This window comes from Myodes glareolus, chromosome 26 (assembly GCF_982192425.1).
Source record: "Myodes glareolus chromosome 26, mMyoGla1.1, whole genome shotgun sequence".
Classification (NCBI taxonomy): Eukaryota; Metazoa; Chordata; class Mammalia; order Rodentia; family Cricetidae; genus Myodes; species Myodes glareolus.
In genome coordinates, this window is record NC_142051.1 from 9,461,449 (window position 1) to 9,474,682 (window position 13,234).

The window sequence follows — 13,234 nt, forward strand, 5'->3', positions numbered from 1 at the left end:
GAGTTTGTTCGTATTCCTGTTTATTGTCATGAGCCGGCAAGAAGAGGCCCAGGAAGGTGATTCAAATTTCATACACTGAATGGTGAAAAGGATACTGATTAAATGACTAGAAAATTCATCTGATAATCCAATGTGAAGAATAAATCTCTACAGGTAGGTTTGTAAGGAAGTGGCTATGTAGATGGGAAGAGGGACTAATTTAATAATGCCCCCGATATTCCTTCATATCGTATCATAGATACCGTAAGAAGCTTGCTTAGTTTCACTAGTCGGGGAAAAGATAAGTTTCATTTTACTGGCTCATTGTCACATTAAGACACTCACAGTTAACAATTAACAGAGAGCAGGTCAGTAGATGTCTGATTTCAGAATGAACAAAAGTCACTCCTTAAATCCACTAAAGAGAGCTGTGTAGAAGTGTTACAGTAGAGACCAAATGACCCTCACATAACTCCTGTCATATGATACACAAACTGACAGCTTCATTTTTTAAAATAGCTAGAAAATAGAAAGAAAAACTAATTAAATGCTTTATAGCAATCCGATAAATGAAGATGTTTTCATTTTTATTTTCAGAAAGGGACGTTGAACAATCAGCTAAGTGTGAATTGCATGCCTATCTTAAAACAGGGAGGCACGGAGACGTGGGTGCGCACTGCGAATGAGGATGAATAATTAGCACAGTTTGGAACAGTGTCAAATTTTGTGATTTCTAGAAATGTCACTCAGGAATAGTCAGCGGCTGCTGGTTTTAAGATCTGCATTATGCACCTGTAAACAGAATAATCCCTGGTGATGAATGTCATATTCACCTGAATGTACCTATTCTTCTCATTCCCCTAGTTCTATTGCCTTAATCAATATGATCACAGGCCCCTATGCCATCGATTATACTGAATGAACTGATGCTCTGAAACAATTACAGGGCATGAAGATTTTGCTCTTGCTGAGGATAGTCTGGCATTGGTTTCCTTTAGGTAGCGTCACGAAATTGAAGCAAGCAGTTCTAATCTTCCTTTGTAACGTAGGTGGTACATGCGTGAAATACCACGTCACCCACAGGGAAAACAAATACTCTAGAAAAATGCAGTCTAACTACAAGTGTCTTCCATCTAATTTTCTAAGGTCATTATTAAAATCTCCCTTTTATTATATCAAGGGTACATTACATGAGATAGGATCTTCCAATGTTACCAAGGATTTAAGGTAAATTACTGTTTTCTATAGTTGTTATAAACTAGATTATCTTACAAGGCATAAAGTCAATTAGATTTTATACAGTCCACTACAAATAAGAACGCACAAGTATAAAGTAAGTGACAAGTTTGTTAACTCAACTATTTCCAGATTGTCTTGCTGAAAAACGCTAATGTTACTGACCTTAATGTGTTTTAAATGCTATAAGGCAGCACTGGGTTATAAGGGTCCCCTCTTGCAGATGTCTACCCTCTACAGTTTTCTCTCTCTAGAGTTTGCTCCTCCACTTAGCCAACAAGAAAGAAACAAGATCACAAATTCTAAACATGTCCTAATATATTTTCAATTATTGCATTAAATGGTAATTTAGTTGTCATATTCTTATAGATTCATTGATTTTTTTTAAAATGTAGTTTGTTAATTTTATTACAATGCACTGTAACAGTTGTGTATTTTCTGTTTAAACAGCACACATTTTAAAGCCTTTCTTTCATACTGTCATAATATTATACATACACACACATACATACATACATACATACATACATACATACATATATCTTTGTTTGTGTACTTCTTGGTAGCAAACTATTACTTATGTTAAAGAAGAATTACACTCAGTATTGCTTTCCTGCCTTGGGGGAAAATGAGATTACAAGAACCTACTCATTCATTAAAAAATCTAATTATTTGTTATGTACATTGTCAATATTCTTTGAAGGAAAAAATACAAGAATGTTGCTCGGTTTCGACGCAGACAGAGAGCTGGTGTGGAATGCTAACAAGGATAGAACTTAACTAGGATACTCTTTCTTTATTATTCTATATTTTTTTTCAGGTTAGCCTGGAACTCACTATGCAATCCAGGCTAGTCCTGGACCCAAGGCAATCCTCAACTCTCAGCCTCCCAAATGCCAGGGTTAGAGGCATGCACTACCACATCCAAAAATTAGGACAGTGTTCAAGATGCTCTAGATGACTATAATGTTAGAAATTAAGCATCTCCATTGTACCCTCTGAGCTTTCTTTAGTCTTTATTGTACTAGAGATCTTATTACAGGAAAGAACAAGCCCTCCCCAGCATTTTCAGCTTTGGACATCATAGATGACTTCAAGATAACTGGAAACACAAAATTCAAGCTCCTAAAATAAAATTAGCTCCAGCTCATGTATACCTGCTTCACTGAGTGACATTACTGTTCTTTCAAGCAAGCCCCAAACTAAACATCTTCCTAGGTCAGTCCTTGTGTTCCACATTTGGTGCCAGATTAATTGACAATTATATCACCTCTAGGTTGTAAATATACCTCTCACACAGTTCTTTCTCTGAACCCTTGCTGGTCTTCCTTACTTGTTATTCATCCCATCTTTTACTGAACGCAAATTGATCACTAAAAAGCAGAGTATCGATCATGGCTTTCTTTGGCTAAGCCCCTAATTGATGATCGGCTTTAGAATAAAGATGAAATATTTTAAAATGAGGCATAGGCCATTCATCACGTTACCTGTCTTCACCTTCACATCTCTTTAGTTTCCATGCTTGTTTACAATCTATTTTCTTGGTGAGCACTGTTCATCAACACTCCTTGGAACTACTCAATTTATCCTCTGCTTTATCCATACATTTAGATATTAAAAACAAAACAAAAACCTCCTAGTTTCCAGGATTTTGAAAGCAGTCCTTTTGTATTGGCATGGCTTTTCTGTAAATACATATACATACCAATAAAATACATTTTACATATTTATATAAACCTATACATTCATATAGAAATAAATTATTTTAATTTACATAAAATGCATAAAATCCCCAAACTCAAGAGCCAGGAATGATAGCTGTTGGTAGAGTGCTTGTCATGTAAGCACACAGGCCTAAGAGTTCATGTCAAAACCTAGGTTTGGTAGAGAGTAGCACTGCTAAGTCGTCTGAGACAGAAAGAACCCTGGGTCTTTCAGGCTGGCCAGCCTGGCAGAAACCAAAACTCAAGTCCCAGTGAGATACGCTGTCTCAAAAACTAGAAGTTAATGACTTCTGAAAGAAGCCCCTTGAGGTGATCCTGGCCTTCGCAGGCCCATGCCTACATGCCCCTTCCCGCACATATATTCGCATTCATGTACAACTTAAATAACAGAACTTCACATTCTTGCATGTCACATCTGTGTACATTTCCCTGCCTCGTCTCCCTGGAGGAAAGCTTTCTTTATTTGTGCATGTATCATAATTGCTACATTTCTGTAGTGTGTACATTTGATTCCTGTGATTTTGATGTTTCTGTCTCCCTTCTAGAATGTGAATCATGGTGTCATTTACTGTATAGTTGGTGAACTGTCTACTCCTTTTTACTTTGGGATTTCTTGTGATTTGGCTCCTATGCACAGTTTCCTCCATCATTTTAGTTATGTAATTTTTTTCTTTCATATTTCAAAACAGTGGTTCTTGCCTAATTGATGGTGGCAAGCACTTGGTAATTAGAGAACATGGTTAAGAAAATAGTAAAAGGGAGGAGGTGGGGTGAAGCATGAATGTGTCTTCTGATGACATCATTCAAGTCATCAATCGACTAATGATTTATGCCACTTTCAATTCAATATGATAATGTACTTGTAAATCTAAAGTAGTTTGAAAGGAAATTTAGGGAAAAATGCTACAAATGCAAACATTTCATTCATTTTCTCAACAAATATTTAGTAGACATTTTTAAGGCTATGTACAAAAGAGCTACAATCCCCATCTTCAAGGTGTCTGCTATATATGGGATTTATACCATTAAAATACATTTGTACTGACTGACATGCAAGATTATGATATTTTGCTTTTTTCTTATCATGTCTCTCTTGATTGGAGATAATAAGTAAATAAAAAATTTCTAACTGCAATATGATACTTTTATTATATTTTAAAAATGAATGAATTAATGAAGAAATGCAGCCACTGGGGTAAAGGTTAACAACTGAATTGTTACGTATACCTGCTGGGAAAGGTAATCCATTTCCTCCAACAGAGTGACACTGGGTACATCAACTACTCCAGGACAGACCTCTTGTTCAAGAGTAATTAACCAACATATACTGGACCCAATGTTTTTCGTTGTTGCTTTTAGTTTGTTTGTTTTGTTTTTTTTTTTGGTGTGTGTGTGTGTATGTGTGTGCGCGCACGCACATACACACACACACATGTTTGTATGCGCCTTTATTTTCTTATAGTTTGTTTCTTTGTGAGGTCTGTGATTTTATTTTGTTTCCTTGGCTTTGAGGCTTTGGTTGTTATATTGGGTTTTTGTTTATATTTTGATAAAGAACTTAAGAAGAGGTAGGTGGGTAGGAAACGGGAGAGGATCTGGAAGACCTTGTGGAGAGGAATTATGATCAAAGTATATTTAAATTAAAAAGTTATTCTAAATAATAAAAATATATAATAAAAATAAAAGTCAAACGGTTTTTAGAAAGGCATTAATAACAAATAATAGGTTTTGTCATTTTTGTCACAACATTTTTTGAAGTATTGAGAAGCCAAGGACAATGGCACTGGGTTTTGATTCTACTGCATGGATTGACTTTGTAGGAGCCTGGTTTGTTTGGATGCTCACCTTTATAGACCTGGATGGTTGGGGGAGGACCTTGGACTTCCCACAGGACAGGGAACCCTGACTGCTCTTAGGACTAGAGAGGGAGGGGGAGTTGGGGTAGGGGATGGAAAAGAGAAGCAAGGAGGTGGAAATTTTTAATAAATAAATAAAAAAGAAAACTCTATTTCATAGGTAAATAATAAATAATTTTGCTTTTACTTCTGATTCTTCCATAATTTTAAGACCTCTCTTCTTTTTAGTTTTAGCATTCCAATTTCCTCTCACTACTACAATGCTGCTAGTTTCTAATGAAAAAACAAAGCATGCTCCTTGACTAGCTGCTATCCACAGGGACCATGTTCTCAACCTCAGGTATTTCTCCTTCTTCAGTCAGATATGCCTCCTTTAAAGGACAATTTCTATGCACCAAATTGTCTACTTCTTTAGACAATATACAGATACATACACGTTCTCTGATGGGAAGAGGTTCTTTTCTCTGAAACATTCATAACCTGCCAACTCAGTCACCAAATAAAACTAATCCTGGAAAATTATGAAAGTATTTAATGGTTCGTGGACTTACATACTGAAGGAAAGGGAATATCAGAAATGGACTTAGCTATGATAAAGATACCGCTGAAGCCACAGCATCAGAACTAATCATTCTTATATGTAGTACAGCATAGAAAATCTCCAGAGAACCTCATACTGATGGATCATGTTGATGATTTTCCATAGGACTATCTGCTCTTCCTTTACTTTCTTTCATTCTTATTTGTTTCTCACATCGTGGTATATTCTGTAACTACTTGATTACTTTAAATAGCTCCCTAAACTCATCAGATATCTTTAGAGTATTTTCCATGACTAAATTCCTATCTCATTATTACAAATCTCAACTGATTCCTTCAGTTCCAGAGTGACTTCTCACCTCTTCCTATGTGGGCATTTGGCTCATGAAGGACTGGTTGGCACAAACTGAACACTATGGCTCTTCTTTCCTCTACATCCTAAAATTAACTGTAAGCCAACCAATCAGTGGTATCAGTTACCGCTCACAGCTTCTGACTGGCCTCAGGAGCCCCCAAGGGTTCAAGTCAATGTCTTTTTGCTTCTTGCAAGAGCACTAAGGATGAGTGAAAAGGAAGGTAGTAACAGCAAGCTATGGCTGTATTAGCATGTGACCCTTAGGAAAACATACCCTTCTCTTCCTTCTGCATGAATGAACCTTTTCACTCTATATCCAGTTTTTTTTTTTGCAAGATTAAGAAATAAGTTTATCCAGTTATTTGTTGTGTATGAATATTTTGCCTGTATGTATGTTTATGCATCCATGTGCATGCATGCTCGGTGCGCACGGAAGCCAGTAGAGGGCACTGCATCCCCTGGAACTTAGCATTTACGAGATGACGCAACAATGTGCTTGTATGCCTGGTGCCCGTGGAAGCCAGATTCTCTGGAAGATCAGCCCATATTCTTAAACACCAAGCCCTCCTCTCCAGCCCCCTTTGGCTTGATTATTAACAAACATCTACAGGAAATCATGGTACAGGCATAGGTGAGCAAAGCATTAAGAAGGAGAGGTTCAGCCTACCTCTAAAAATATGTTTGCTTCCTCACAACACACTTGGAAACACAATAAAGATTCTCAAAGTGTTTCAGTGCCACCGATTGTATGCAGTACAATCTTCGGAGGTGCCCTCGACACAGATATCTCTGAAGAGCAACCAGGATCTTCAGCTGATTCTTCTGCACTTAAAAGTCTCAGTTCTTAGAGCATATGCTCTGTGTTGAATGAATGGCCTTTTACCTGTGGCCAGTCATCAGCACTTCCCTCCTCGAAGACAAGGCTACAGTGTGCGCCGCTAAGATTACCAACTGTCCCAGTAAGATGGGGTCAGAATGTGTGGCAAAGAAAAGGCTGAAATACCAGCAAAGCTTATGCTGAATGCCAGAATTCACCTACAGTTTAAAATCAAGAACAGAGAGGTTGGAGTTGGTAAATAGATTTTACAAATATCTAATCAAAATACTGTGAGAAATGAGTAGATCCTTCTACTTTAAAACCCCGCAGGATAGGTGGGGAAAGAGACTGATAATGAGAAAGTGACCCAGCATTTTTTAAGATTCACAGGATCTACGGCCATGCTAATTGGAAATAAGGTGGGCATTTTTGTCTGCCATCATCTTTGTCTGCCTCTGAGAAAGAGAACTAAATGAGTTAGGTGTCTTTCCCCAGACATATTAACAGCCAAGAGGGAGACAAAGCTTGAGAAATAAGTTAATCCCATATTTTCTTTCAACGAGCAAGGCTTTCTATTGTTGACTCACCTCCCTTTACAACTATGATAATAGTCTAGCTTGAATGAGTTCTTTGTTCTATTGCCAGTTCCATGTGGCACTGTCGGGCTCTCTGACAAGGCCACAAGTCACTGATCAGAACCAGTTTCACCATCTTTGTTAATACTTAATCTTAAAGTCTTGGCCAGAGTAAAAGTCCATAATCAAATCTTATGATCCACTATCTTCTTGAGATCTCTTGTCTCCTAGTTGCTCAGGTATCCTCTGAAGTTCCTAAGCATGTCATGTAAATTACCAGCAAAAAATACTCTTTTATCCCTCAAAATCTCTTCAGATTTCTATGATTCTTTCTTTCTGCCCCGTCTCACTGTAGCGAATGACTTTCCCCAACTGCTTACATAGAGAAGACAGAGCATGTGATCCAGTGTCACTTCAAGGTGAGGGAACAAACCTTCGTGTTCCCCCCTGCCCCCCACCACCCCGAGTCCTACCAAGAAGCACTGGGCAGGATTTCACACTTCAGTGCAACTTTCCAGGTCACCTGGATTCTTTGATCATCTTAGGTTGATAGCTACATTTTACCGTCTTCTGTCTGTGCCTTTTCAGGAACTGAGTTTTTCTTAGTGTGGTGTACAAAATAGATTAGCTCAGATATCTGATCTAGAGATGATGTGGAAAGAGGACACATTCCCTAAAACCAGTATCTTGGGAAGAACCCTTGAGAAGAATGGGCAGCCTGGGGATTCTGTGATAGTACAATTTGATATTATTCTTTTTTAAAGGCTTAGTCTGCTTTATTGTTATGAAATTAATATAATCACAGTTCCCTGTTCTGTTTCTGCTCTCCAAACTCTCCCATATATCTCTTCTAACTCTCCTTCAGATTCATGATCTTTTTTGCATTTGCATATATGAACACATATTTCTAAGTATAACCTTTTCAGTCCTTATAATGTTACTTGTATGTATGTCTTCCAGGCTGACCATTTTAGCATTAAAGGACCAATAGAGACACTTTTCCTTAAGAAAGACCACTGCTTCCACTCCTAGCTTTTCTTAATTGCCTCCTGTTCTCTGTGTAGGGCTGCATCCTGACAGGTTTTTTTTTTCATGTCTAGTTCTAATATAAACACACAAATAAAAAAATTTAAATATGTGAATTGTGGCCATTATCACATACGTTAGTGGAGCATCACCTATTTCTGCAGTCTACTAGCTCTGTAGATAAGGATAAAGAGCATCACTGCACAGAAGACAAGCCAGAATAGGAAACACTGGAGTTAAAGCAAGGGCGCACTGGTATTGACATACAAATAGGAGATCCTGAAACACAATCCTAGAAGGCACCCACTAATTCTGCTGGATCCTCAGGACTAGGATCAGGATAAATGAAAGTATGACAGGAAGAAGTCTAGAGTGTGGACATCTTAAGATCCTGAGTCATTGTAGGAACAACAACAACAACAACAACAACAAAAAAAACCCAAAATCTCTGTTTCACACACAGACTGACTCAGATGCTTTTCTAAACATTACAGCCATAGCAATGAAGGGTGTCACATCAACATGCTTAATAATCAAATGCCGAAGAGGGCAGTTTCAACTAGAAGGATTTAATGACATTACCAGAGGAAGGAGGTTTTAGTGACTGCATTGATTGTTTTGAAAGGTCTATCACTGAGCAAAAGAACTTCTGAGAACTCCAATAACCTGAGCAAATTTGCCTTCCTCCACAATGTAATTAAGAAAAATGCTGGCAATTTAATCTAATATTGGTGTGTACTGAGACTTAACTGTCTCATATATATATATATATATATATATATATATATATATATATAGTAAAATGTATACTATTTTTAGAGAAAAGTGTCATGATGGATGGCTACTGAAAAACAGTCTTCCAAAACCAATGGAAACTGCATGCTTAAATAAAGACAAAACCAACAAAGGCTGTTTTCTGTTTGTTTCTTTGTTTGTTTGTTTAAGAGCACTGCCATGGTTACCCCACGATAAAGCATGGCAGGATGCATGAAGCATGAGAAGTTTTACATGGAACTGGTAAATGTATAAGCTACTCCCACATGATTACATGACTGCAGACTTTTTTCCAATTTTGTTTCTGTTTTTCTCTTGAAATGGGCATATTTTTTCCATCTGATATTAAAACTTTCCACAAATTGAACTCTTGTTCCATGCAAACCGAAGTCAAACGGCCTACTACTAATGGATGCAATGTGTCATACATTCAAAATAAATTACTGGCCATTAAGCCACAAGCTCCCCATCATCTGTGTTAGAGCCGATGCTGAGGCATCATGCATTACCGGAACCACCTTTCAGCTGAGGAGTGATATTGATATTCTGTAGTCAGAGCCCATTAAAATGATTCAAGGAAATACACCAACTTCAGAAAAGATGCAACATCTCAGGCTTGTGATGAGAATAGGATTGAGGTTTCCTAGTAGCAAAAGCATTTTTTTCCTGACATAAAAACTGAGCTCTGAGGTATAAGTTAAATATGCCTCAAATCAAACCAACTCCTTAGGAGCTCAGTAGTTGTCTGCTATTTATACCTCAGCTGTTTCCATACTGAATCACAAAGCACAAAGGGAGTGTTCAAATTATATTCATGAGCTATAAAAAACCATTTCACCTTCATTTTTGTATCATGCGTTAAATTCTTCTGAAGATGATTTAGTTATATGGGAAATGTATTGAGCTTTATAGCTGCTGTCACAGAATTGGAAGCTTCCAGCTGCATTTTAAGAAACTAGAGAACAATTCAGGAATGTATGGATTTGGGACAGTATATAAAGTTTTAAAAAATGTTTAAGATTATAACTTTAATGAAACACTGGCTATTCTATTTTTATCACTTTATTTTTAACATATCTGAATAAGGTAGAGCTACATAAAAAAGGAATTGACAACGACATAAATTAGCAAAAATCTTCACATCTACAATGCTGACTACTATATTAAAAAACTTTTAGGTATTCATTGACTCTAATCAAGTCTTTCATAATGTTCTGGTCATTGATGCTGTAGCCAGAAAGTCAGGTTTGAGTTCAGATAAACAAAAACAGCTATACATTGTGGGAATAGGGTTACCATTTAAAAACGCTCAACCAATTTTCAGAGCCCTTGCTGAGTCTTCCTTCTGTTGACAACAGCAGAATAATTTTTCCTACCAGTAAGAATGAATTATCTTTTCTTTCTATGACACTGTAAAGGTCATTCCATATCCTCACTCTTATAGAAATCAGCCCTTTACACAACCCACCCCCATTGGAAACTCGGTGTTTGCAGGGAGAGGGTGCAGAGATGACAGTGGCCGAGTCTGGAAGTCTAACTCGATCTGGCTCAGGCCTGAAGTTGATTTAATGGAGTAGGCGGGGTGATGAATTATCTGTCCACAAAGGGCTGAGTCAGGATGGAATGTCAGTTCAATTCTTATGAAGGTGCAGATACAGTGGTAGAAAACCAAACATCCTGAGTGTTTGAGAAATTAAGAAGCACAGGAAGAAAGCAGTAAAACTGTCTAAGAATGTTCAAAGTGTAAGAATAATCCAGTCCAGAGTTAGACTTAAGGTCTCGTCACATAGGATCTTCTTTTGTGGTGTGCCCTTTCTCCTGTTTGCTTTGGTTAACTGTTTCTTGAATTCATGGAGATTCAGTAACAATTATGCTCTCTGGCACAGATATAAAAATTAACTGTTAAGAACAAATACTACATTTTATCTTAGCCAAAAGGCTGAGAAGCCCATAACCATACTGATGAATATTTTGCATATCACCATAGAACCTTCATCTGGTGATGGATGGAGATAGAGACAGAGACCCACATTGGAGCACTGGACTTAACTCCCTAGGTCCAAATGAGAAGCAGAAGGAAAGAGAACGTGAGCAAGGAAGTCAGGATCAGAGGGAACCTTCATCCGACGATGGATGGAGATTTAGACAGAGACCCACATTGGAGCACTGGACTGAGCCCCCAAGGTCCAGATGAGGAGCAGAAGGAGGGAGAACATGAACAAGGAAGTCAGGACCGCGAAGGGTGCGTTCACCCACTGATACAAGGGGACTGATCTAATGAGAGCTCACCAAGGCCAGCTGGACTGGGACTGAATGAGCATGTGATCAAACTGGATTCTCTGAATGTGCCTGACATGGGGGCTGTCTGAGAAGCCATTGATAATGGCACTGGGTCTTGTTTCATCTGCATGTACTGACTTTTTGGGATCCAGTCTGTTTGGATGCTCACCTTCCTAGACCTGGAGGGAGGGGGGAGGAACTTGAACTTCCCACAGGGCAGGAAACCCTGACTGCTCTTAGGACTGGAGAGGGAGGAGGAGAGGGAGTGGGGGACGTGGGAGGATATTGGGAGGAGGGGTGGAAGTGGAAATTTTTATAAATTAATAAAAAAAATTAACTGTTAAGTACATTACAGGCTAAAGAGGATGCTCTTTCTCCCCCCTCCTCCTTCCACTTCCTCCTATCTCTTTTCTCTCTTTCTCTCCCCCTCTTTCTCCCCTGCCTCTCTCTTTGTGTCCTATTAGAACCCATTTTAGTGTTTGAAGACTTCTATACTCCTGTTCGTTTTATTTGATCCCCTCATAGCCTGTAGTGCATACATTATACTGTTTTAATGATACAAATACCAACTAACTCCCTGTTTCTAGTGAGCAAGACGGATTCTTAGAGTTCACTGACGTGGCTGCAATTGGGTAAATTAGTAGTAGACTCAAACTTTGACCTCATCTCCTTTTATTTTGGATAATTTCTTGCTATAAAATGCCACGGTAGCATGAAATAAGGTTTGTTTACATTTCATAAAAGCATACGCAGTCATTTCCAGAATACTTTCTCTTTGTGGTGTGGGTCATATAACCTTTTGTGAAAGAGCCAAGACTTATATAAACAAACCTGTCACAGATGAAGAAGTCAGGCTGAGAGAGTTCAGGTGAATTGTTTAAGAGTCACATGGCCATCACATGAAGGAATAGAGATTAGAAGGCAGTCTTTGTACTTCAAATCTGAAGTGCTCAGATATGTAATAAACTCAATGATGTCAGAAAAAAAGCCAATTAGTATTTATCCAGGACTCTCATTCCACGCTGTGATTTGAAGAAATGATGCTAAGTTGCCAGGTTTTCTTTTCTACAGGCAAACTTGTAATCCCTATTAATCTTTTAACCTTTCAAAAATTTTAAGTTTTCCTATCTGGAAAATGATGATCCTAATTTTGCCAAACTCATCAGTTTTTTAAAATGAAAGGAATTAATGCCAGTGGGTGGATGTAATATATTTATCATACTTAAAACTGTAACATAGCATTGTTTTGTGCTAGTTAATTTGCAGCAAATTCAAAGTTTTTGAGAAGTTTGTTATGTGATTCATAAATTGAATCTACATAAGAATACAATGAACAAATTTAGACCTATGTGAGAATGAATAACAACTTAACATGCAGAATGAATTAAATAACTCCTAAAGGCAATTAGGACAGAACCACTGGGGGTATTGTCCATCAGATCTATTCTTGAAGAAATTTAATATATTAAAGAACACAGGGTCTACAAGATCTTTGGACATGTGTAGAAAAGCTGGATGAATAAACACTGTTGTAGAATAAATGTCAGAAGACTGTAAGCGCCTAAAATTTTTTCAAACTAATCAAAGAAATCATAATTTAGTAAGATAGAACAACTACAATCTGAAAAGTAAATATTTCAGGACAGAGTTGTTGACCTTACAATTGTCAATTTGAATGTAAATATCTCTCAAAATTAGCAAAAGAATAAGTGAACTTTTTCCAGATGTAGGACTTCCCATCTAATTTTCCTTAATAATTTCCTATGTTATGTGATAGCTTTATTAATACCTTACTTTATTTTATCAATATTCAGATGCAGTTACATTTAATATACATCCATACCAAAATACCTAGTCCAAAATTTACAATATATTGCTGTAATGAGTAACAAGGGGAAGTTTTGAAATTCCAGCAGCTCATCATTTTATAAGTTGTGCTTCTCGGCTACTTTTAATTTGACAGCAGACATGAGACCAATTCCACAAATTCTGTGAAGAGTGAAAAGGTGTGTTGGACCTTCCATGTTTCCTGTAGTGCTGGGTGGAAGACTCCTGTTGTGAAGTCTCAGGCC

At 37.6% G+C, this 13,234-nt stretch overlaps 1 protein-coding gene and 1 pseudogene across 5 annotated transcripts in view; both read right to left on the minus strand.

Annotated features, from left to right (window-relative positions):
- Slc16a7 (solute carrier family 16 member 7) overlaps window positions 1-13,234 on the minus strand; it is a 159,883-nt gene that overhangs the window by 22,067 nt on the left and 124,582 nt on the right. The window lies entirely within an intron of this gene.
- On the minus strand, window positions 10,610-10,833 carry LOC148117725 (U2 spliceosomal RNA; annotated as a pseudogene).